This window comes from Vulpes lagopus, chromosome 15, assembly GCF_018345385.1.
Source record: "Vulpes lagopus strain Blue_001 chromosome 15, ASM1834538v1, whole genome shotgun sequence".
Lineage (NCBI taxonomy): Eukaryota > Metazoa > Chordata > Mammalia > Carnivora > Canidae > Vulpes > Vulpes lagopus.
In genome coordinates this window covers 713,514-739,185 of record NC_054838.1, presented here as the reverse complement: position 1 = coordinate 739,185, position 25,672 = coordinate 713,514, and the positions used below count along the sequence as shown (strand labels likewise).

General features: G+C 40.5%; 1 long non-coding RNA gene across 3 annotated transcripts in view; it reads left to right on the top strand.

Annotated features, from left to right (window-relative positions):
- LOC121476344 overlaps positions 1-25,426 on the top strand; it is a 107,772-nt gene extending 82,346 nt beyond the window's left edge. Inside the window, exons 5-7 of one of the 3 annotated variants that reach the window (XR_005983921.1) lie at positions 2,793-2,856; positions 8,469-8,619; positions 24,670-25,426. This is a non-coding gene — a long non-coding RNA (uncharacterized LOC121476344). Of the gene's footprint in view, positions 1-2,792; positions 2,857-8,468; positions 8,620-21,666; positions 22,303-24,669 lie in introns of those variants that run through there. The other 2 variants (XR_005983919.1, XR_005983920.1) reach the window with 2 other exon arrangements.
- Positions 25,427-25,672: the final 246 nt, after the last annotated feature.

The following is a 25,672-nucleotide window of genomic DNA, read 5'->3' as shown; positions in this document are numbered from 1 at the left end:
TGTCTTTGTTCCATGCGACTAAATGCCATCTTAACTGATACAGTCAACTGGACACACCAGGGTTGCTGTGTCTTTTTCTGCGTGGTATGCTTGTGACTACACCAGTGGAGAGCACGCACCGCATTACACTTCCCCACTTGAGGGTCCTTTGTTCAGGCTCTTTTCCGTATATATTTCCTTAAATAGATCAAGTAAGGCAGTTCCCTTGAATGCAAACTGTATGAGGCAAGTGCGTTCAAAGAAAGTTGTAATGAAATTTCACTACAGGAGGTGATCGTCATTGAAAACCCAAATCCAATTTACGGGCCACAATTCTTATCCCATAAAAGTTCTGAAAAGGGTTAAAAACACCTTCCCTTTCGCTGGAGACTCGGCTGTAAGCTGCATACAAACCTCTGTGAGTGTTTTCTTCTGTCCCCCCAACCACTGCCCAGTGAGCAATGCTGACTGGTGAAGAGTCTCCCCTTCCCTTAGTGCGATGCATTGGAGAGAGGGGCACTTGGAATCTCGTTTGGTGGAAAATAAGGGACTTTGTGAAACTCCTTGATCTGTCCCAATCTCCTGGTTCATGTCCATGAACTCAAGTTCTTGTCAATGTTAAAAAGAAGGACAAAGAGAGCAGGTTGCTTCAGTCCAAGCAGATCCCAGAATAGTAGGCTGCGTTGAAAACTGGAATTAGACCTTTGAGGAATACCGAATTAAAACATTGGCCCCTCGTTCTGTAGGACAGGCCAGTTAGTAGAGGCATCCTCAGAGCGGAGGTTTATTATTATTATGGTTGTTAGTAAGAGCAGCTAACACTCGACTGGTCACTGTATTTCAGGCACCGTCCCATTGACTTTACACGGGTTATCTCCGTTAATTAGCATTAAACTTTATGAAAAGGCACTATTATCAGCTCTCTCTTAATACAAGAGAATATTATGGCTCAGAGCCATGAATTGCTTTGGGATTCACCCATCATCATGAAACGCTCTATCATCCTACTTGATTCTTGCGAATAAACACTTGTTTATTTTGGATGATCCTACATTTTCATTAACGTGTACATGAAAGAATTTCCAATTGGCAGATCAAGTCCTACTGGTGAAATTTCTTTTTAAGATTTTATTTATTTATTCATGAGAGACACAGAGAGAGGCAGAGACACAGGCAGAGGGAGAAGCAGGCTCCCTGCAAAGAGCCTGATGTGGGACTCGATCCCAGGACCCCGGGGTCATGCCCTGGGCCACAGGCAGACACCCAACCACTGAGCCCCCCGGGTATTCCTCCTATTAGCAAATTTTAAAGCTTTGCTGATACATGTTCAAGGTGTGTGCCAGAGTTCCACTCACCTGCATTTGTTCAGATGATGGTAAACATCTTTGCCTAGATTCCTAATTGGGAGAAGGATGTAGAATGCACTGCTCCCCTTCTCAAGTTCTTCTCTAGTCATTCATTTATTCCTTTGTTAATTATTTATTGAGCCCGTAGTATGTGTTAGGTTAGGTCTAGGAGGGGAAGCAGAGAGGCCAGCTGGCGAGGGCAGTCAACTGTTGAAAGTGCAAAGGTAAAGTCAGAAAGGAAGGCATGGAAAGGAAATGGTCAATTCAACTAGAGAGGAGTCTGGGATGACCCAGAGCTTTATCTTACTAGACGAATATAGGTTTGAGATCATTTCTGCAAAGAAATTTCTGTCTTACTTCTTTGGCGATGCTCTCTAGTGATGCTTCTCTCATGATGCTCCTCATACATGGCTTAGTGTTCTATCTTGGGTGCATGTGGTCACCTCAGTTTTCTAAATACTAGAATACAAAATTATGAATAACACAATAGGATCTTCTTTGGGAAGTTATCCAGTACCTCAAGACAGTAATACTTGAGTATTATTGCTCAAAATACCCAAATAATTCTCATTGTGTTAAAAATATGCAATCTTACCAACATGTTTGAGAATCACTGGTTGATAGGATGTTCATAGCTGTATATTTATATGAAATAATTAATAGGACATCACTTACTCATTAGTTTCGCAAGTTAAGTGCCTACTATGTGCATAGTAGTGTGTCACATGCCACAATGCCGGTGATACAGAGGTTCTTGTGAATCCCTGTCATCTAAAGTGCGAGTTCTTGTCATCAAAGAGGTCACATTTAACCGGGGGGACAACATGCACAGACAATTATAATAACCCATCTTAAGAGTCATGATAGAGATACGTTTAAAATTCTGTGATTATTCTTATCTCAGAAAAATCAAGGAATTCCTCCAGACAAGGTGGCACTTAGACGGGCCTTTGAAGTGTAAGTAGGGGCTTCGGAGTTTGCTAGATGGAGCGGCTGCTGTGAGCGTGCTGGAGGTGGGAGCAGTCTACGAGGCTGAGGCTGCGAGAGCAAAACTGGGGATGGGATGAGCACTGGGTGTTATGCTATATGTTGGCAAATTGAACACCAATAAAAAATAAATTTATAAAAAAATAAAAATAAAAAATAAAATGTAAAAAAAAAACAACTGGGGAGGCGGGAGGGCTTGCGATAGCTTGGGAAGAAAAAAGGAGTGTGGTTAGAATGGAGAGAGCATGGCAAGCGGCGGAAAACAAATGCAGAGGGCAGAGAGCAAGTTGAGGATTTATTTTGAACGACTCCAAATTCCCTTTCACCTCTGCTCCTTCCCCACAACTCCCTGAATCTTTAATGACCGAGACGGTTCTGCTCTCGTAATTTCAGGAAACCAAGCGAAGGCAATTTATCACAGCAAATCCACAACTGACAACCCTCCCTAATTTTTTTTTTTTAATATCTCCATCCTTTTAGTAGCGCCTGGGCCTTGCTGGAATAGCTGACGTCCTGACCGTGGAGCGCCTCCGCAGAGCTGACGGTACAGAAGAGCCCCCAACACCAAAGGGCAGGGCCCTACCCGTGTGGAGACCTTCGATTTCAAGCTTTAAAACTTTTCAAAACACGTAACCGTTGTTTTCCTGAATATTTGATATGAGCTTCCTTCTTCCAGGAGAGCTAAACTCCCGTCAGCCTTGAACTTTCTAGCTTTGACTATTTGTGAAGTTAGAGGAGCGGAGAGAGAAAAAAAAAAAATAATCATTGCAGGCTTTTTTTAGAATAGAAAGTTTTGCTTTATTCATCCCGATATAACTAAAAAAGGAGCTGAATGGATTCACGTAAAACTTTTTGAAGATATTCAACTTAGAGCTCAGACGAAGTGTGGACACCTTAAGATTAAAAAGAACTTATTTTTAAGGAGACTATGGGAAAACTCGGAAAATAAGTTCGGGGTGGATTCTCTTCCTCTGTCTCATCAGCTCCTCCTCTCTTTCCCTTCCTCCTCCTTCTCCCTCTCCCCCACGGCCCACACGTACTTGCATACACACACGTAGATTTTCAGTTCAGTCAGGCGTCCCTTAAATGGTGACTTCAGCAATTGGTATTTTCCAGAAAAGAGAGCTTTCTGGATAACAAAGTCAGCTCTTCAGACTCAGTAACCTTTATACAAAGCCTAACTGCTTTTATTCATTTTTTTAAAACTATTATTTATTTATTTTGAGAGAGAAAGAGAGAGAAAGAGCTGGAGGGGCAGAGGGAATCTCAAGCAGACTCCATGCTGAGTGTAGAGCCGAAGTGGGGCTCGATCCCACCGCCCTGAGGTCAGGACCTGAGCCGAAAGCAACAGGTGGATGCTCAGCCGACTGAGCCCCCCAGGCGCCCCCAAAGCCTAACTGCTTTTGCTGACAATGTTTCTAGAGCATTTGCCACCCCTCTGTGCATTCTTGAACTGTAGTAAACCTGTTTAACCCTTTCTGGTTATAACCACTACCTAATGACCCCCTGGACACAACCTTGCACTCCGAGTTTCAGTTTTCTGGTTTTTCCCCATCTCATTCTCTGCATCAAGGGAGCTGCCCAGCTGGGTACCCCAGTCTGTACCCTTCATTCCAGGTACATGCTCAGCTCCATCCTCAACTGCTATCTGCTGCCCCCTGCTGGCACCTGATGACAGTACCTGTCGACTTTGCCCATGGGTCACCCTCCTTAACTCTGTCGGCCTCATGAATCCCTCATCTTCAGATTTTGAGTCAATTCTCTCTACAGAAGAGAAATCTATTGTAGAAAGCACAAGCTCATTAATTCCTAGCAAACTTCCAAAGTGGATACTTGAACGTGTGGTCGCAGGCAGGTAAAAAGAACTGATGGTCCTGTGGAGTGAGCGACGGATCACTGAACACACACGAAACACATGAACCCCACTAACCCCATCTTCTGTTGGGTTAGAGTCACTATCCTGGGTTGGCGAAAGGCTGCAGCTGTTGATCACGTTGGTTTTGCGATGGATTTAGACTTTGTGGGCACCTTCGCGACCCCTTTCCCTTCTCCATGGTATTTTCCTTGGTACGGCAGCCGTCTCCTCTCTCTCCAAGCTGAAACAAATGAGCGTTGGCCAAGGGATTGCATAGCAGGCTCAATGCTCAGTTGAACAAATGAACTCTTAGAGGGCAAAGATGGAATTTTATTTTATTTTTTAATGTGTGTGTGTGTCCTTATATCACATATATACTAGTGTGTAGTCCACTTGTGCTAAAAGCTTATTGGATTTTGGTAACTGGTGAATGACCTTAGACATGACACTGGTGTCCCTGCCTTCTTTCTTTGCCACCTAAATAGTGAACCGATTGAATCCTATCACGACGGTCCTTAGATACTCTAAAATCTACTACACAAGGGCATAATCTTCTCAGATATTGTTGAATGAGGTAGAACTAGTTGTACCAATGCTAACCAACCTCTGGTCTGAGTGATATTTTGTAGTTTTGCTTTGGGTTTCTTAGTCTTGGTAATTCTACTCCTTCTATCTCCCGTGCAGCTGGTCGGTTGTTAGCTCTCTACTCTCTCTATTCCAGTACCGATCACCCATCTCCTACCTCTTATTTGCTGGGGAGCTAACGCCACAGCTTGTTTTCTATAGGGCCACAGAAAAACGTTTAACATCCTGAAGGCCTCCGATCTTTGATGTTGGTCTGAGGTTGGCTTCTGTTCGTTCTGCGGCAAAAAGCACGGCCTTCATGAGAGTTATTTTCTTTCTCTCCCATGCTTCCCCCCTTCCAAGTTTGCTTTGTGGCTACGTTTCAGATAGATGGTGTTGCCATGGATCTTTAAATGAGTGGGGCACATTATTGTAGAGTCACTGATAGGCCACCTCTGCATTCCTATTAAAAGCATAATCTGGCTCCATATGTGGACTGATTTGTGAAGAGATCGGTTCATAAATCAGTGAACGAATATTTAGTAAGGATTTCCCCTCACCATGTGCAAGCCACTGGACATGAAGATCTGAAAGAAGGGAAGCGAGTCCTCAATCTCAGGAAGACATAACACAAGTAACAGGATTGCCGTTAACGTTAAAAATATGAACATTACAAGCCACAGAGCAGTGTGCGCTTAGCAAATCCATATTCCCTAGATTTAGTGCTTTGACTTCAGAAGCTATAGGGGATCTCTCTGGTCAAGGAGCTCTCTGTGCAGGCTCCTGGGCGGGCCCGTGATGTGTTCGCTGTTTCCTCAGAGACAGGTGTTACCTGCCATCTTGTGCCTCCTCTTCTCTAGAATATCTGATCCAATGTCTCTTCTCTTTTGCTTCAAGAAGCCTCTGTCTTCTCCCTCTGTAGTTTGGTGCTTGCCTCACCTTCTCTAAATGGTAAACCTGTTAAAAAGTCATAGATGCTTTTCCTCGATTCAGCTAGAAATGGGCCCCTTCATGCATACTGCTCCTCCTTGAGCTATGACCCGAGAGTTTTATGACCATTCAGGTTCTGCTTCCAAAATGGGGATGGGGATGGCAAGGAAGAGCCTGGGCTCAAAGTCGGGTGAAGCTCGCTCTGGTTTTCACCACTTCTTGACTGTGATAGTCTTGCCAGTTTTCTTAAACTCTCTAAGCCTCAGATTATTCATCAATAAATACAGGATACTAAGGAGCTAGGACTCGAGGGGAATCAATTTGGCAGAAATACGTATGATAAACTAGTGGGGCAAGAAAAATCAGTGGCCAAAAGACTATTTCAGAAACGAGTGGGTGAAATGGTGATAAAGATCTAAGCTAAGACATTGACTGAAAGCTCTGACAAAGTGGTAGGTTTTTGTAAAAAAAAAATATAAAAAAAAAATTGGCCTGGAAAATTTAGGGCATATGATTGCTATCAAAAAAAAAAATGTGATCTAGGGTTTGTTTTTGAAAGTACTGATGAGGAAGACAAGCTAATATATGGTTCTGAAATGCTATGAGGGCTGGGGCTTGGTCTATCTTGTTGTTCTAGCACCTTCCATAATGTTCCTAACAGGTAGTCATTTAATGAATGTATTTGATGAATGAAAATTTATCACACCCTAGACTTACCACATCCCAGCCCACTGACACATGGAGGTCACGGCATTTGGCTGGTGTCCAGTGTTAATTACAGCTGGAGGCAGAATCCAATATGGCCCGGATGGTTTTACTTCCCAGCATGTTTATTATGCTTTTTATCTATGTCCTTACGTAGGTGTGTATTTATGCATATGTTTTTATTCATTTATTTTTTGCGGCATATTTAGAAGACTGTACTTTGGAGTCAGATAGTCCTGGGATAGAATCCTTTATCTCCTGTTTATTAGCCAAGTTGAATAAATAAGTCGTTTTACTGCCCTCAGTCCCATTTTCATCTTCTATAAAATGGAGATGATATTATCAACCTAAAACGTTTTGTAAAGATTGTTTATAATGGATATAAAATGGTTAGCATAATACCTAGCACGATAGGTAAACGCTCTTTAGCTATTAGTTATTTTTATTATCATGGTGCTATCAGACCCAGCCCTGTCTAACCACTTAACAACTGCTAGCCATTGTTGATAAGTTGGTTTACAGGAAAAAAATCCATCTCAGTGCAAACCACTTGGGTTTAGAAAACCAACTTATTAATAAAGCCTAAATCTGAATGAAGACTTGGCACAGCCAGGCTCTACCTTTTGATAGACTTCCCTTTTACCCTGGTTTTTGTTTGTTTGGTTTTTAAGATTCATTTATCCATCTTAGAAAGAGAGAGAGAGAGACAGACAGACAGACAGACAGATGGGCAGAGAGAGAGAGGGAGAGAGAGAATCCTTCAAGCAGACTCTTTGCTAAGCTAAGAGCCCAGCACAGGGCCCAAGCCCAGGATACCACGATCGTGACCTGAGCCAAAACCAAAACTGGCCTCTCAACTCACTAAGGCACCTACCCATCCACCCCCATTAGCCTCTTATCAGAACAACTAGGAAGTGACAGGCTTGTCTTTCCTGGTAAAATGCTCCTGGGACACGAAGCTGCCTCCACCACCCATCTAAGGCTTCAGTCACCCAAGATGCTCTACGAAGAGTGGTTGGTATTGCTCTTAGGATATCATGTATATGCCTGCCTCCCGCACCAGTGTTCCAATTGCATTTCTCCATAAAAATGTTATGAAAGAGGTTCAATTGTAAGGAAATTTTATTTGTAGAACTGTCCTTTCCAGCTTATGAGTTAAGTAAGCTTTGGATGGCTAATCTGGAAATTGCCATCAATACCGTCCACCCTTAGCTCTAGTTCCACCAAATCCCCAAACGATGACCACACAAATCATGATTTCTTTAGGGGCCATAGTTCAGGTTCCAACAGCCAACACACAAGTGGTTTCAGGACCTCAGCTGGTTGGGAGGTTTTCATCGTTAGCGCAATTGTTATAAAAGACAACGCAGTACAGGCGACCGGTAGCTGGAGATCGTGGTTCTGTGCCAAGATGAGTCCTTCACTTGCTTTCTACCTTTGGACCAGTCACATCCTCCTCTGGGACTCAGTTTGCTCATCTGTAAAAGGAGGGGTTTGGACTGAAGCCCCTTCCAGCTCAAAAGGCCTCTGATTCAGCAAAACTCTTATTACTGTAGCTATTAGAGAAGGTTTGTTTCAGATTGATTGTGGTGGCCACTGCTTTCTTGGCCTGTCACAGTCCTCATTTCTTCCTTCCCCCCTCACGTCCCTGTGGTATTTTGGCACAGGATGAGTCACTCTGCCGGCTGTGGCATACATCCGGAAATGGACTGCCATCCTCCTTCCTGGCACAGGGAGGGAGGAGTGCAACTTTTTATAACCCCTCCTATTGATTAATGACATCTACTACACAAGAATTATGATTACTCCGGTCTCATCAAGCCACATCTATGAATACAAATCCTTTGCGTTATTGCAACCTCGGGATGAGTCTGACCTCGGAAAGGCTTTGGGAACACTTTAGAAAACATCTCTTTCCACCACTGAAAGGTTCACAACTATTGTTTTCCTTTTCTGACTCATCTTTGAATCAGTAAATTAAATATGTATAACTTGTGAAGATTTCATTTTTATTAAAGCAAGGTGCTTTGCTGAGCAAAGTCAAGATTTAGAAGTAGTTCAGCTCTTCCTTCCTCCCTCTTCAATGATTTTATTTCCTTTAGTTTGCAGGAGGACTTGCAGAGAGCTACTCCTTCCCTTTATCCCTGTGGCTCTGGCTCTTCCCTGTAACATGAAGAAGTTAAAAGGGAGTTGACTATCTTCTACTGTCCCAGGGGACTGGCAAGACTTGAGGATCCAGAGGCTGTTTCCCAAGTAAGTGCTGGCCATTATGTTTTCTGGGAGATTGTGTCTTCCTCTGGAGTTGGGGAAGAGTTATGTATTTTTCATTATGTTGTTTGTGGCATGTTCTGGAATTGCCTTTCTTGATCATCTTCCTGTCTGAGATGTTCTCATCCTGCTGTCCTACCCGTACCTGCCACTTTGTCCTCATGTCTCCCTCCCTTCTATTTCCTCAAAAGGGACTAAGTTTGTTTTGCCACCTAAAGACTTTTTGCCTAGGTTATTTTTTCCTAATGTGAATGCTTTTATAACGTATTGTCTTGCTTATCTTTTTACTATTTGGTTTGGGTAATGTATCAGATTTCTAAAAGTTTCTTCCTAGGATGCAATTCTTGCCTTCCCAGCCAGATTGGAGGTTTCTTGAGGGCAAGAGACCACATGCTTTTAAGTAATTTAAAACATATTTATTGAGCTCGTTATGGACTATGTTATAATTTCTTTCTACCTGTCATACTATAGTTGGCATAAGTTTGAGGTGTTACCCAAATCCTTTGTTAACAACTGAGTAGCTAGCATATGACATCCCCTGAAAAAAAATATAGATGTTATCTGTTCCACCATCAAAGTAGTGGAGATTATAGCATTTTGATATTGGGAATGAGACCAAATTCAACTTTATCCATTCATTTCGGTTCTACTCAGTTCTCCAAGCATATGTTAGGTGTCCGCTAAATGCCAGGCACTGTTCTAGGTACAAAAACAAAAACAAACAAACAAAAAAATCAGGCTCCCTGTGTCCAGGGAAGGGTTGATGTACCTTTGAGCAAATCATTTAACATTCAGACATATTTTCTTACCAAACAATGAGGACAACCACTCTGTCTTGAAAAGATATCTATCTACAACTTCTTGAAATTGAGAAATATGGAGTTACTTTTTGTCTTACTTAACTCACTGAGAGGATCTGCCTTATGAAAACTGATCTTTTCTTGAAAATGGGAGGCTTTCTTCTCTTCATTTATGTTGTTTTTATTTTCAGGAAAGCAGGAACCTATGTGAATGGCAGATTTATGTACCTACAATAAGAAATATGAGTGACAAAGAGTTGCTAGTGTAACAATCTTCATCTTTTCTCCTTTTTCACTTATTTTCAGCAGTCCACTTAGAACTTCTGATTTTTTCTTTCCTTTTGTTTTTTTTTCTTTCCTTTCGTTCAAACCACTGTTGCCATCATAGTCAAATCTCTATAAGCTTAAAAACGCTCATTCACTGAACAAGTATTTGACGAGTCTTTATTAGAAGCACAGTCCTAGATACCAGAATATAGGAGTAAACAAAACTGACTTAATCCTGCCTTCATGAAGCTTACTTTCTAGCATAAAGTTAAAAGATAAAGAAAATAAATCACTTGAGAAAAAGAGTCTATTAGCAGATTAAGAGACATGGAGGAAAAATCAAGCTGAGAAGGTAGATAGGGGATGCTGGGGGTGATCGCTACAATATTAAGTATATAATAAAGTGAGATAATCCTCACATAGACTTGGGGAGGGTGAGGGACCAGTCATGTGCATATCTACCGGAGGAACTATTCCAGGGAGAGTGAGAAGTTTATAGCAAAGTCTCTGAGGTGAGAATGAGTAAGTCAGAGAAGAAGTAGGAGATGTGGGGACAGAGACCAGGCTGGCAGGAGCCTAAAGACCATTGTAAGGACTTCGGCTTTTATGACAAGTGAGACATACGGCAATTGGAGCATTTTGCAAAGAGAAAAGACTTGATATAACTTATGCTTGAACAGAATTACTCTGGCTGCTGTATTGAGACAAGACTCTAAAAGGGCCAATGGAGAAGTAAGGAAACTAGTTAGGAAGCTATTGCAGTAACCCATGGGGAAAATGATGATGGTTTGGACCAGAGTAGGAAGGGTGGAGGCTGAAAGAAATGTCAGGGTCCTGCATATATTTTGAAGGTAGAACCAAGAGAATTTCCTGATAAATTGGACATGGAGTATGAACAAAGAAGTATATTCGGGCAGCCCCGGTGGCCCAGCGGTTTAGCACTGCCTTCGGCCCGGGTTGTGATCCTGGGGTCCCGGGATTGAGTCCCACGTCGGGCTCCCTGCATGGAGCCGGCTTCTCCCTCTGCCTGTGTCTCTGCCTCCTCTCTCTCTCTCTCTGTCTCTCTGTCATGAATAAATAAATAAAATCTTTAAAAAAAAAGAAATATATTCAAGGATTACTGAAAAGTTTTGGCCCTAAGGAGCTAGAAAAATGCAGTTGCCATTTTCTAAGAGGAGTGTGTTTGAAGCTCTTAAGTTTGAGATGCTTATTAGAAATGCTAAGTAGGCAGTTGTTGATAATAATATGGTTCTCAATGTAGAGGTTCAGCTGACAGCTTTAAGTTTAGCATCAAGTACCGTTTAATACCATCAGCATATGGATGCTATTAAAGGCCATGAGACTGGATGAAATAACCAAGGGGGTTAATGTAGACAGAAACATGAAGAGATGCAAGGGCTGATCCCCAAGGTGTTCTAAGGTAAAGACTCTGAAGAAATGGAAAAAAAAACCAAGCAAACTAGATCAACTTGTGAGGTAGGAGGAAAACCGGAAGACCATAGTGTCCTGTGAGTCAAGTGAAGAAAAGTGTGTCGAGGGAGAGGTCAAATGCTACCAAGTATGATGAGCATTGAAGTGTTCCTTGGCTAGATTTCTGCTTTTTCTACCCCAACTTGCTCAATACCATGAGATTTAGCTTCCTAAAACATGGTTTTTTATCATGTTCTACTCAAAAAACTCCCACTGAACTTAGTTATCATGGTCTAAAGTCCAAATGGCTCATCTTGTTATTTAAGGCCTCATAAAACCTCCGTATTCATCACTGACTCGTAGGAAATGGCTCATCTCTTAGAGGTCACTGCACCTCTCAGGTCCCTTTCTCACCTAACGTGTTTGCTCATGCTATTTTCGCTAGTGCGTATTGGCCTTCTCATTTCTCTTTAACGACCCCATCCCCTCTCTTCATCATCTGGCTGAAACCCCCACTAGGCTGGGCCTTGAGGTACTCTCCCATCTTGAGTTCCCATACCTTACCTCCACACCATTCACAGTGGTGCTTGTACTCTCCCATGATTTCTCAATAGTCCATGAGCGGATTTGTCATTGTCTCTGAGATTGTGAGTTCCTTTACAGTAGGAGCCATGTTTGGGGCGCCCGGGAGGCTCACTTGGTAAACCATCTGCCTTCAGCTCAGGTCATGATCCTAAAATCCTGGGATCAAGCCTCATATCATGCTCCCTGCTCAGCAGAGAGCCTGCTTCTCCCTCCCCCTCTGCTGCTCCCCCCGCTTGTGTATGCTCTCTTTCTGTGTCAAATAAATAAAATCCTAAAATAATAATAATAATAATAATAAATAATAATAATAATAATAATAAAAGTAGGAGCCATGTTTTATTCCCATACTTTCTACAGCTCCCTGAGATTGGGCACTTAATAAGCCTACAAGTAATACTTCAAATCACCAGATTAGAATTTCAAATAGAAATGGAAAACTATCATTAGCTATTTGGCTGGTCCAGATATTTTTCTTTATTTCACATCAGTGTTATTATTCCTTGGCAAGAATCTCTTGCAAGAAATCTCAATTTATAAAGAGGATAAGCATAGAGCTGATATGGTAAAAGTTGGAGGTGTAGGAGTCCTGAGCTTTGCCATGTGACCATCCTTTTCTTTCACTCGCTCCAAGTATACCCCTAGAGGAGCCTTAGGGGCACTTCCATGGAACCCAATATTACAGATGAAGAATTTGAAATTCAGAGGCAGTTTGTACAAGTAGTAAATAACAAAATTAGTATTTGTGTCTCTAAATGTCACACACTTTTTTTACATTATATAAAGTGAAAGACTGAGTGAGCTAATGACTGAATGCAAAAAGAGAGAGGACATGGTGCTCTCGAGACTTCTGATCTTTTTTCAACGTAGAATAATCACAACACCCACCGTATAGATAAGGTTGGGGCAGAGAGTTGACAGGTTGCCTCGAGGTTAATAGTCAAAGGTGGAATTCAAACCCGCCCCCAAACCTCTCGTGCTGAAGTTTGCATTCTTTCCTCCAGGTCAGACCCCTTCTGAAGCAGAAATAAAAGACTAAGTAGAAATAAGGAAACGTATTCCGGGGGTATTTCGAATTGATGCACTGAAACTCTTATAGCTCTTATCTCTTCTATTTCTCTTCTCTCTCCAGGCCTCCCTCTTTCTCTTTCTGTGTTTTCCTAGTTACATATCAGTACAAGACAACTCTAGAGATATTTATTAACAAAGGGCTACAGAGTCACAGGCCAGAAGCTAATTTTGCATTGCAGGATTGATTTCTGTTGAAGGCATATTTCATAAACTTAAAAAAATATATTGGGTGGGGACAAAAGACAGCATCACTATTTCTCATTTTTTAAATTTATCCTACAAACACAGTCTCTCAGCCAGAATTTTACATGTTCTGTGTGGGATGGGGGCTGTGTCCAACTGGTGTCACTTAGTAGTCTTAAATGAGACCAGGCTGAAAACATTACTTTGGGAGAGTCTTTGAGATATTTAATACACATTTGCAGACCATTTTATGACATACTACCTTTTTTTTTTTTTTTTTGGTAGCACAGTTTGGATATCTAGAAATGCTATAAATTAGTAAAAATTAAATGAAATGCCTTTTTGAATATAATATAAAATATATCCATTCTGGGAGCTTCATAAATACCAATTCTAAGAAGTTCTAAAATCTAAATTCTCAGTGGTGGCTCAGTCAGTTAAACATCTGCCTTCGGCTCAGGTCATGATCCCAGGACCCTGGGATCGGGCCCCACATGCTAGCAGGGAGCCTGCTTCTCCCTTTCCCTCTGCTGCTCGCCCCTGCTCATGCTTTCTCACTCTCTCTCAAATAAAAGCTTAAAAAAAAAAATCTAAGTTGTCTAAATTACAGAAACTGAATATTTAGGTACATGGAAAGAGTAATTATATCTGAGTAATCCATTTCAGTTTCATAACTTGCTTTTATATATCCTATTTCTCACAATACCCCTGTATTGCAGATGATAGTATCCTTACTTCAAAGATGAGGGATTTGGGGATCATAAGACTTCTCTAAGGTCGTAGAACCTCAAGCTGATATGTCATAAATTCTACATATGGTGGGAAGGTGTGTTTATTATATTATTATCTATTTATTATATTATTATGATAAAGAAACATATTTTTTCCCTTCCCAGGTAAAACCCCCCAGGCCTTACAACTTCAATATTTTTTATTAGCATCTATTACTGAACTAGTAGAATCTCTCATTGGTTTTACCAGGTACTGATAGAGAATTGATAACCAGCATAAAACGATACATTATGCATAGCAATCTGTGTTTGACACAGTGCATTTATCTTCAGTATCGTATTAGGTTTTCCCAACAATCCTGAGAATCAGGGTGGTCAGGTATCCTTGTCCAGATTTTATAAATGAATTGGTTAAATCACCCACTAGAAGTCCCATAATCAGATTGTAAAGGAAGAAACATAAACCCGGTTTTGGCTGTCAAGTCCAGAGATTCTCCATGTGGAGCACAGAGCACATTCTCTGGCATATGTAAGTGTTTAATACATGGTAGTTATATTTTGTTATTACTTTTATTGTCATTCTCTACATCAGGCTGATTTGTAAGTATACCAATCCGTGGCCAAGTTGGCTGATGTCTGCAAACCTAGCTAGTGAGCCCATTCTTTAATCCTTCTGATAAACCACTCAGCTGCAAACAATCAAACAAGTGTCTGCGGGCTGGAAGCTAAATTGGAGTAGGACAGTTACTGAGTGGTCAGTTGGGGAACTTTGTAAGCAGAAGTGGACTTTATTTTACAGTGTGGTGAGCTGTGCAGATATCATTTTAACGCCTCTTAGCCAAGTTGGCCTTTAGGTTTTATTAATTTTCTCAAAGTTTCAGGGGTGGGGCAAAAATGCCACAGTGACCACTAAACATTATTGAACCTTCGGATTGCTATAAAATAAAAGTTGTAGTCATAGGAAGGCAATCTCAGACAATCATTGAGTTGAGCAGTCAGGAGATTATTCATGACTGTTCCTGCAGGACAAAATGCTTAACCTAGAGCTCTCAGGACTTTAATAGAAGCTTTCATAATTATCATTTATTGTGTGTTTACCATGGCCAGTTACTGTGCTAGGTAAATCAGACATAGGGAAAGCATCCATGTATCCAGGGGTGCCTGGGAAAATCCCTGTATTACCTGTCTGTCCTAGCATAAATATTAATACTGTCTTCTGTCACCCTTAAAAGTGTCCCTGAAGAAAAAAGGAAAAAAAAAAAATAGAAGGATAGATGGATATACATGTGATCAAGATATTTAGAAAAAAAAAAAAAACACTAATTATAGAATCCAAGTAGTAGGTACATATGATGGTGGATAAAATTCTTCCAACTTCTCAAAATAAAATGTTGAGTGTAAAATTATATGGTTACCCAATATTAGATAATCTCCTTTAATACTTAAGATCACCCTGTAAGTTAGACATAATTATTATCTACATTTTGCAGATGACAAAATGGAGTCACCAAGAGCTTATGAAAGTGGCCTATAATGTACACCTAGTAAGTGGGATGGATCCTCCAGCACTGCAGCTACGAAACCCATGTAGTTGGAGACAGTGCTGTACTTCTGAATTTTAAACACAGTATACACTTTTATTTTTGTTTTGTTTTGTATTGTGACAGCACTTAAATTCCAAAGAACTAGCATTTTTCAAAATGCAGTTTAGGAAACAGCACTACAGAGAGGAGGAGAGGGATGAGAAGGACCTCACGTTCTTTCTCCTTTTACCACCTTTTATTGAGCAACCTTCTGTCCAAGGCTTGCATACAGAATTTCATTTTACTCCTCACAGGGGCATTATTAATAAATATTAATGTCTTTATTTTATAATGAATAAATGGTCACCTAGAATTATTAAATAACTTATCTTGGGCCACACACCTAGCAAGATTTTTTTTAAAGATTTTATTTACTTATTCATGAGAGACACACACAGAGAGAGAGAGAGAGAGAGAGAGAGAGAGAGAGAGAGAGAGAGGCAGAGACACAGGCAGAGGGAGAGGCAGGCTCCATGCAGGGAGCCCGATGTGGGACTCGATCCCGGGACTCCAGGATCATCCCTAGGCCAAAGGCAGGCGCTACACTGCTGAGCCACCTGGGCTGCCCATCTAGCAAGATTTTAAGCTAGAATTCAAATCCAGGAATATCTGCCCTCCATACCCCTCAATTGTTTTTTTTTTTTTTTAAACTTGTCCCTTCTGCCTTTATCATGACCTTAGCCTAAAAAAGGAATGCCTACCCATGAAGAAAGGTCTTGAATATTATGGATGAGTATTAATTTGAATGTGAATAGTTACTACCATTAGAATAATTCACAAAATCTTCTCTTCATAATGCACCACTTGTAGACAACAGTGAAGGTAGAAATTGATCATTTTTTTAGGTTGCATCAGTAGATTCTTTCAAGCTACCTTTATCCAAATCTTTTAGCCATCATAAATTGAACATTTATTAAGTGAGGGAATTGAAAATTAATTACTCCTATTCCCTCCTCTTAGGAAAGACAGAGAAATTACATGACTAATTTTCTACTTCATATTAGGTGCCATGCCCTTCTCTGTCTTAGTTTTCTGTTTGCAAAATGGATATAGTAATAATTGTGCCCGGCTTATAAGGTGACAGTGTGGAAATCACATAATAGCTACAAAGCACTTGGAACAGTGCTCACCTCATATTAAGATAGCATTCATCCATATATTCACTTATTCAACCAGTAGTTAGAGAGCGTGCGCTATGTGCCACACATTGTCCTGAGTGCCAGAGATCCAGCTGTGAGCAGAATAGATGAAAACCCTGCCCTGGTGAGGGAATCATACCCAAATGCAAGTGTAAGTGTATCAGGTGATACATTAAGGATCGTCTAGGTTATGCTACAGCAAAAAATAACCCCAAATCTCAGTGGCTTAACCCAATAAGAGTTTATTTCTCACTCACGCTACGTGTTTAAAGCACATTGGCCAGGGGCTCTGCAACTCATCAGTTACACAGGGATCCAAAATAGAGGCTCCTTCGTGACCCACACACCATGATCCTCAAAAGATATATGATGAACTGTGCTCCGACTCTGAAAGCCTCCTACCAAGAAGAGACTCATGTCACATTCCCTGGGCAGAGCCAAGTCACGTGTCTGTGCCGAATGTCCAAGTAGGTAGGGAGTACAATGCTGCCATATGCTTGGGAGGACTGGAGCACGGCCCTGAAGGTGCTTACCTACAGGGAGGGGAGCCTGGAAGAGAAATGAAGCCGGTAACAGAGCCAGGGAGCCCTGGGTGGGGGAAGGCTGTTTGATGTAAGACAATCACGGAGGGCCTCAATGATAGGGCGCACTTAAGTGGAGAAATGAAGAAAGTAATGGGCAAGGTCTTATTGTCTGAAGGAAGAGTTTTGTTGTCCAAGAAAAATAGCCGGGGTGAAGGCCCTGAGATAAGAGTATTCTCGACACGTTTGCAAGAAGCTCTGGAAGATTGAAATGGAAGGAGCAAGGGAGTATGAGGGAGAGAAGCCTGAAGAGAGCGCAGGAGGCCGGGGGGGGGGGGGGGGGGGGGGGGGGGGTCGTGGTGAAGACTGGCTCTAGTGGCGAGTAGGATTGGCGTTTTGAAGAGATGCTATGTGAGCTCTGTGGCTGCCTTGAGGAGAAGGAGCCTATGGGCCTATTCGGGTGAGAGCTGGTGCTGCCTTGGACGAGAGCGACGGCAACGCAGAGGTGAGAAAGACTGAGATCATAGATACATTTTGAAAATGGAGCCTGGAGAAGTTGCTCAGTGACCAGAGGTGGGTGTGCAAGGGAGAGACACGGGAGCCAAGGGCAAATCTAACATCGTTAGATGTTGCGGGCGAAGCTGTAAGGATGAGGCGTAAGTTACAAAGAGCTGGAGACTGTGGGAGAAAATGTCCTCAAATGTCATCAGAGGTAGCGCGGATACTCCATGGGAGTCTTCATGGGAGCTCTACTAGAAACGTTTTTACTCCCCTCATTCTAAAAAATAAAGAGCTGATGCTCAGTAAGGTTAAAGCAGCTTAAGCAGGGCCGTGGCTCCAGGTGGCGTGGTCCCTATCTGCAGGAGAGCTCCCATACCACCACGGTTCCCAAGCAGATTTCTTCTGTCCTTCTGGTTTGGTGATTAAGCAGACGCGGATATAGGTTTGAGTCGTTACATCAGGAAGGCTAAATTAGTTTAGCAATAAGTAAAAATCCCAATGTGGAGTTTTTAGAGCGTTGATATAAAATCATTTAAAAAGAACTGGAAGCTCCTATCAAGTATACTATCAGCATAGAATGACCTATCACCAGCACCACTGCCCTCCATAAAATGTAAGGATTAGAGGTAAACCTGAGTAATGTGTATCTGTACGCCTGGTCAGGGCACGCAGCGAGATCAGTAGATTGAACTGGGGTTTCATTTTTATATGGTAAGTCAATATCTGGAGCTGTATTCTCATAATTAATTCTATTCAGTGTATATATATAATTATGTGTGTGTATATACAATTATATGAAACCAATTGTTTAATACATGTTGAAAAATCTTCTTAGTAGGTATAAGATCCTAGATACATTTGAATTTTATTAAGCCATGCAGGGACTTGCAGGTTTTTTTTTTTTTTTTTTTTTTAGAATGGCCCCATTTCAACATTTAAAGTTTTATGAACTGAACCACTCTTTCCTCTGTAACTTTGTCTGAACACCCCTCCTTCTCCATTCTCACCAATTCTCTGCATCTCAGAATTTTCTATTTTGGTTTATAACTTTACAGACTCACAAATATTCTTCTCTTTATTTAAGATACGTTTACCCCGTAAACTCCATTAATTTCAGTGAAGTCCTGCTCATGCTTCAAGATTCAAATAAGGGCCATCTTTAAAAAAAAAAATCTTCCAAAATTATTTCTCCCAAGAGGGCTTGGTACCTCTCCTCTGGGTCCTCACAGCACCTTTAATATACTTCACTTGGCACTTAGCATCCGGAATTGTAATTAGTGAATTATTTTCTATCTCTCCCCTAGTCTGTACGGTTTTCGAGGTCAGTTCATTCTAACTGCCTCCGTACTCCAGATGCCTAAGCCTAGGGTTCACCACATATAAGGAACTCAATAAATATATATTAAATGAATGAGTCAGTGAAGTTTTTGGAGCAAAAGTCTTCACTGACAATTTCTATAGATGTTGAAATAAAAAGTTTGGGATAGAAATATAAAATGCATTTCATCCTTTTTTTTTTTCTTCCAAATCTGGTCAGGTGGTAGTTTTAGTCTCTAGTGTAAAAAAAAAAAAAAAAAAAAAAAAAAAAGTATTCTGAGACTCTTTTATCTGTACTTGTTTGGAAGAAAGAGGCATGGTTAATATGATGCCTGAGATAGATCTAAGAGGAGGAAGTACATGCATTCATTTTAAGTTATTTGACTTCCCTGGGCTAGAATTGGCTAAATTCATGGACTAAATTCATGTAACTCCAAGCACTTGTATGGATAGTTTATTTTCTGATTAAATGCCTACTATCAACTTATTTATATACAAGCTTGCTACTGTGATTCAGCTGAGGGCCTATTGCTAATTTAATTGCTGAGCAAGTTTTTCTGCTTGACTTGTAAACTCTTGAAAGGGAGTATTTCTAAAGAAAATAAACAACTCTTGCTTTGACATAAGTCCAGGATCTCTTAAACAGTGGCAGGCATGTCTGGAAATAGCCTTTAATATTATTTTAGATTCTTTACTCCGTGCTCTTGGAGGCCCATGTAGAAGATTCCAGGGAAAGCATGGGGATTTATCTTCAGTGACTTCAAACTTTTTCTGAAATGTAAGAATATAAAATGAGGCAAAAACCCAGGAAGGCAGAGGTGTTTTTTTTTTTTTTTAATTACATCCCCCCTTTTCCTGCTGGTGTGATACCTGCTATTCCTTCCTCCTCTAAAAAGCCAACCGTGCCCAGCCTAGTTGTAATAGATGTTCTATCAAGCGGTTCCTTAGTTCCTGGCGCTGCGTCGTGTGTATGTGCATGTACAGAGACTGCATAACATGCCCACACCCTCATCTGCTACCTACCTGCCTAATCCGTATGAGGTCATTAGCTTGTCTTAGGAAAGACTGTCTTCGTTCTGAAACTGTATCCTTCACATTTTTCTCAATGTTAAAATGCCTTTTCTTTCACTAACTAGTGGGTATGGAAGATAGTAGGAGTTTTACTTAATGCCATTCCTTGGCAAGATGAAAAGTAGGAAATCTGTATTTCCCTTCTCCATCTCGTCTTCTTCCTCTTATCATTATTTCTTCTTCATCATCACCAGTTTTAGTCTTACTTTACCATTGAAAGCTGAACTGAAAAAAGACATCTTCAATCCATTTAAAAGGACATTTTTCAGTCAGTGTGACACTGAGTACTCTTGTGCTCTTTTCCTCACTTTTTTTGTTTACCAGCATAGGTTAATATATTGGATTTAGATTCTCAGGGATTATTTCTTGGCACTTGAAGAACACATAAGAATCAGTTTTAAAAGCTAATAGACAACATATTAGGAAAGCTAATATGAGGAAGAGGCTGCCTATATCTATCCAGAACGTTGCCTGCCACCTAAATGGACTATTGTGATTCCTTATTGTGATAAGAATTTCAAGCCGAAAAAAAAAAGTTAAGTGAAGCCAATAAAGGATATTTAATGACAGTATTTCTAAAACTTCTATTGCTGGGTTGATGAAGATGTTGCCTCCACTCCGAAGCCAACTGAAAATCAGACATAGCCCCTCCACCTCTCATTCTAGACATCTGTGCAAACTTTAAACATTTGTATGTTTGGTCATAGATTAACACACAGAAATAGAACTAATATCAACACTATTGCAGAGGAAAGTCTTTTATATAGAAACTCATAAAGTAAATGCTTTTTAAAAGAAGCATTGTGTCTATTTAATCGGAAGCCTTAATATGAACTGTTCCATACATTCAACGAATATATATTATTTGTCAAACCATAGTTTCAATGGATGCCTTTCAGCCTGTTGTAAAAACTTCACAGAATTTCTTTTTTTTTTCCTTGGAATGATTCCCAATCTATGTAATGCACCAAGTTCCTAAACTCCTCATTTTTCTATACTAAGCCAGGTAAAAGATGATTTTGTTCTTTAGATGCAGAACCTAACTGAGCATGGAGAGGTCTTTATATATAAAAGCGGTATATAAAGGCAGTAATCCTCAGACTTTTGTTCTCAGGACCCCTTTACACTCTTAAATACTATTGAGGATTCCAAAGAGCTTTTGTTATATGGTCATATGTATTGATAATTTCCATATTAGAAATATTAAAAATATACATATTTATTGATTTAAAAACACATTAATCAACACATTACATGTCAACATAAATAACATCTAAAAATAAAATATAAATATATTTTCCAAAGCAAAAAAAGAGTAGTGAATAGAATAGCCTTATTATTATTATTATTATTATTTTTAGAATAGCATTATTTTAAATTCTTCCAATTTTCTAGTGTCTGGTGTAATAGACAGTTGAGTTCTCATATCTGCTTCTGCACTCAAACTATGGCAATATGGTTCTGCTAAATAAAATGGCAAAATATAGGATGAAGATTCAGCATCACAGACATAAGTAGTTAAAAAGGGATGAATACTTTACCAGCCTTTTCAGATGAGGATATTCCTGCTTAATGTCAAGGTTATTTTTCAGCCCTGCTCCTGCTGTACTGTTCTATTCCACTAGTGCTATCACTGACTTCAGATATTTCACATATGTAATTGAGGACATCCTTCTTTGATACTATACCAAAAGTTGACAGGTGGTACTGTATATATTAAAATCCGCTGGTCTATCTTTGAATGAATTTTTCTCGTTTTCATTCATAACTTTGTAACATCATTCAAAAGTCATTTGGAAATATTAGTTCGCTGAATTACGCAGCTCTTCTAAATGTTGACTCATTCTATTACACAGCATGAAATATTGCACCTGCGAATATTACCACCTATTGCAACACAAAACTCCTTGAGCTTGGGGAAGCTGTCAAACTCACAGCGGTGGAAGCAACTTTTCTAAACTTCTAATATTTGCTTGCAAGCTGAAATGTTTCCATCGACAATAAATACTACTGGTAGTATTTCTCAAAGTGACAGACTGGCTTCATTCATTTTTTGAGGAAACGTTCGCCAGATACCCAACTCTCATGATGATCCATGAACAAAAAGTAGCTAATTCAGTTTTCAGCTCAATCACACAAATACTTCTCTTGAGATAGCTCTGGTATTTAGCAGACATGCCTAATGCATGCTTCCTATTTTGTCACACAGAATATTAAAAAAATATATATCGAAGGGCTGAGATTCCAAAGATCAATGATATTCACTGCTTCATCAAACATTGTTAAGTGAAACTGGCTTTCTTTTTGTGAGTTCTTTTGGTGAAGAATCTAATGATTACTGGTTTAGTGCTAGTTTAGTGCCACATTAAGATGCAAGAAGTCATGAAATCTTGCCATTTGCAACAACATGGATGGAACTGGAGGGTATTATGCTAAGAAAAATAAGTCAATCAGAGAAAGACAATTTTCATATGACCTCGCTCATATGTGAGATTTAAGAAACAAAACAGAGGATCACAGGGGAAGAGAGGAAAAAAATAAAACAAGAAGAAGTCAGAGAGGGAGACAAACCATAGGAGACTCTTGACTCTAGGAAACAAACTGAGGGTTGCTGGAGGGGAGGAGGGTGGGGGGATAGGGTAACTGGATGATGGGCATTAAGGAGGGCATGTGATGGGATGAGCATTGGGTGCAATATAAGACTGATACTTCTTAAACCACTAATACACTATATGTTAAATTAATTGAATTTAAATAAAATAAAAAAATAAGGTCCAAGCGGTGTTATTCACCATTATTTTGTACCTTCAGCTCAAATGTCCACACAATAAAATGCAAATAGCATCATAGTGTTGTTTTGAGAATCATTTTGCCTTTGTACCTAAAAAGTTCACGGGCACCCCTGTGGCTCCACAGACCACACTTTGAGAACCTCTGTATTTGAGACACAACTATATCCAGGCTAAATTTTAACGTAGGTAAGAATTGCCTTTGTTTCAGGGCATCTGTCACTGCATGTGCCCCTCCCCTACACCCTCTCTCCACTTCCCACCCTTCCACGCCCCCCCTTGCCTCATAGCACTCTTCATAGGCTAAGAGGTACAGTGTCTCAAGTGGGATCCCCGGGTTGAATTCCACCTTTGAAATCATCAGTTATCAGCTCCCTCCCTGCATTTCCCCATTTCAAAATTTGCTTCTGGTGTATCTCATTATGAGGGATTACAATTCCCCAGGAAGTATCTGGCTGTCCCGACATAAGATGCCATGTTACATCTTTCTTTTCTTCCCTTTTTTCTTTTCCTTCTCTTTCTTCTTTCTTTCTTTCTTTCTTTCTTTCTTTCTTTCTTTCTTTCTTTCCTTCCTTCTTTTTTTTGGAAGGAGGGAGAAGAGAGAGAGAGCAGGAATGAGAGAGTGGGAGGAGGGCAGGAGGAGAGGGGGAGAGAGAGAGAATCTTAAGCAGAGCTCAAGGAGTGGCTCCATCCCACAACCCTAAGATCATGACCTGAGCTGGAATCAATCCAAAGTCACGTACTTAATTGACTGAGCCACCCAGGTGCCTCACAACTGCTATATTCCTGGCTTGATAAAACTGTATATGTTATGCTTACAAAGTTAAACATCCATTAATATATTTTGAATCTCTAATGAAAAAAATGTCCAATATCCGAGTTAAAGTATGATTTTCAATAAGTTAAAAACATGGCTCTGATACAAATATATAGTAAGCATGTGTCAAAGATTTATGGACCTCATTAATAAGGGAACCAGCAGGATGGTAAACCCAGTTCAAAGGAGAAAATGAGAAAAAAATATTATTTATGTGGTCAGTAGAAAAAAAAAAGAATGCTAAAATAAGGCTGCAAAATTAGATTCCAAACTGATTAATGTCCTGCAGTATAATAAAATCTTAACCTTTTGAGTCATATTTCCTACTGGACAGAAATTATTTGCATCTTTACCAGACAAAAATAATTTGCAGCTTATCCATCTTGTGTAAATTAAGCTCTAACTTTACCAAACCTGGGCCCTAATCAAGACAATTACAAATCAAACACAGTTGCCTCTTCTTGGAGCAAAACTGGACCCTCACATGGGCTTGTTCAACAATACTTCTGTACGGCTCTGAAAGGCAGCGGCGTCATCTTTGTGCCTTATTTCCAAGTTTTGGGTCATTTTCCCTAAATTAGCAACAAAATTGTAGAGAGGGATGCTGGGAGAAAGATCTTCCCAGACTTTTAAAATACTGTAATATAGTTGAATGTGGAATATTTATTGAATACGTATCGAACATCTGGTTTGTGACAAGCATCGACAAGGAGATTTTAGGTATGATTTGATTCCACCTTCGCAACTTCATGAGGTAGGTTTTTTTTTTTTCTTTTTTTTTCTCGTGCAGAGGTAAAAACAGGGAGAGAGAGATTAGTGAGTCTCACAAGTAGCATAGCTGGTAGGCAGCAGAGCAATTTTTACTCTTGTGTTTCTGGCAAGCAAACTTCATTCATTGTAAGATAATTTTTTTTTTTCTGATTTAATGGATGTTATAAGATCATTCTAGAAGATGTGACAAATAGAAAAATAAAACTCCCTCAAAATTCCGGGACTCAGACACAAACTCAACTAACATTTTGAGGTGTTTCCTTGCGATTTTTATTAAACATTTGAGTTCACGAATATGTGGTTGCACATCGTACTGTGATCTCTAAGGTGACGGCACCGCTGGGGCTATCGTGTCATTCTGTACGGATGGACCATCGCTTACCATTGGGCACGTAGAGTCACCAATATCCAATGGTACAAATACTGCGATGGACAGCTTCAAGCGAAATGATCACTGTATCTTCCCGTCAACTCAACGGTAGGTACGACGGTTCCCTAGAGTTGTCGGTGGAGGAAGGACACAGCTGCTGAAGATGCTGAAGAGCCCGTTGGGAACGAGACTTCTATGATCAACTACAAGTGGAGCACACTCCTGGGTTTAGATAGATTTTTTTTTTTTTTTTCTGCAAACTCAGAGGCCCCTGGACAATCCGATCCTTGCTGTAAGGTCTGCGTTCACATTCGGAGTTGCGCCTGCTGCCATGGTTTGTGAGATTTTGCTTTCGTGAGACAAAATCCAGCCTCTGCGTCCATACACGGGGCCAGTCAGCGTCTAGTCGGCCCCTGTGCTCGGGGAGATGGGCCCTGGGAGGTGGGCCCCGGGCGGTGGGCCTGCGGGCACGTGCGGGCCACATGCTGCCACTGATCCACAGGTGCGTTTTATCAGATGATTAATATTTCCCGACACACACGAAGCTTCAGGCTGCCCAGTTCTGCAAGACTCTCTCCTTTGAGACGACGGGTTTGTTTGTTTATTCAATCAAAAGAAAAATTATCTTCAGTTTTGACATATACAACATATGGAATTGCACGGCATTACTAGGCAAAACAAGAACTCCACCACAGCTGTGAACACACCAAATTCCACCAAATGTTCTGGATTTGGGGAGTGTTCAAAACCTCTTTAGTGTAAATAAGATGTTAAAATGCATTGAACTCATCAGAGGGCTGCTACGTCTCATGGACTATTTCGTCCGCAGGCGATGGGGAGCAGAGATTATACCTTGAACCTAACACACCCTTCAATCATGTAAATAAATTTGTTTTCTGGTGCAAAAAGGAGTTTTCTCTTTACTGTTTATAGCCTTGGAGGATGTAGTCGCAAACCTCCATTTCTGTCTTCTGAAATTATATTTCACGCCTCTTATCAATTTGACTCCTTCTTGTTAGCTTATTGTTTCAAAAACACGTTTCCGCAGCATTACTCGTGTCGAGTGGATTGCTGAAGAAAGGAAACAAGGGTAGTTTTGAGAGGGGCTGATGTCC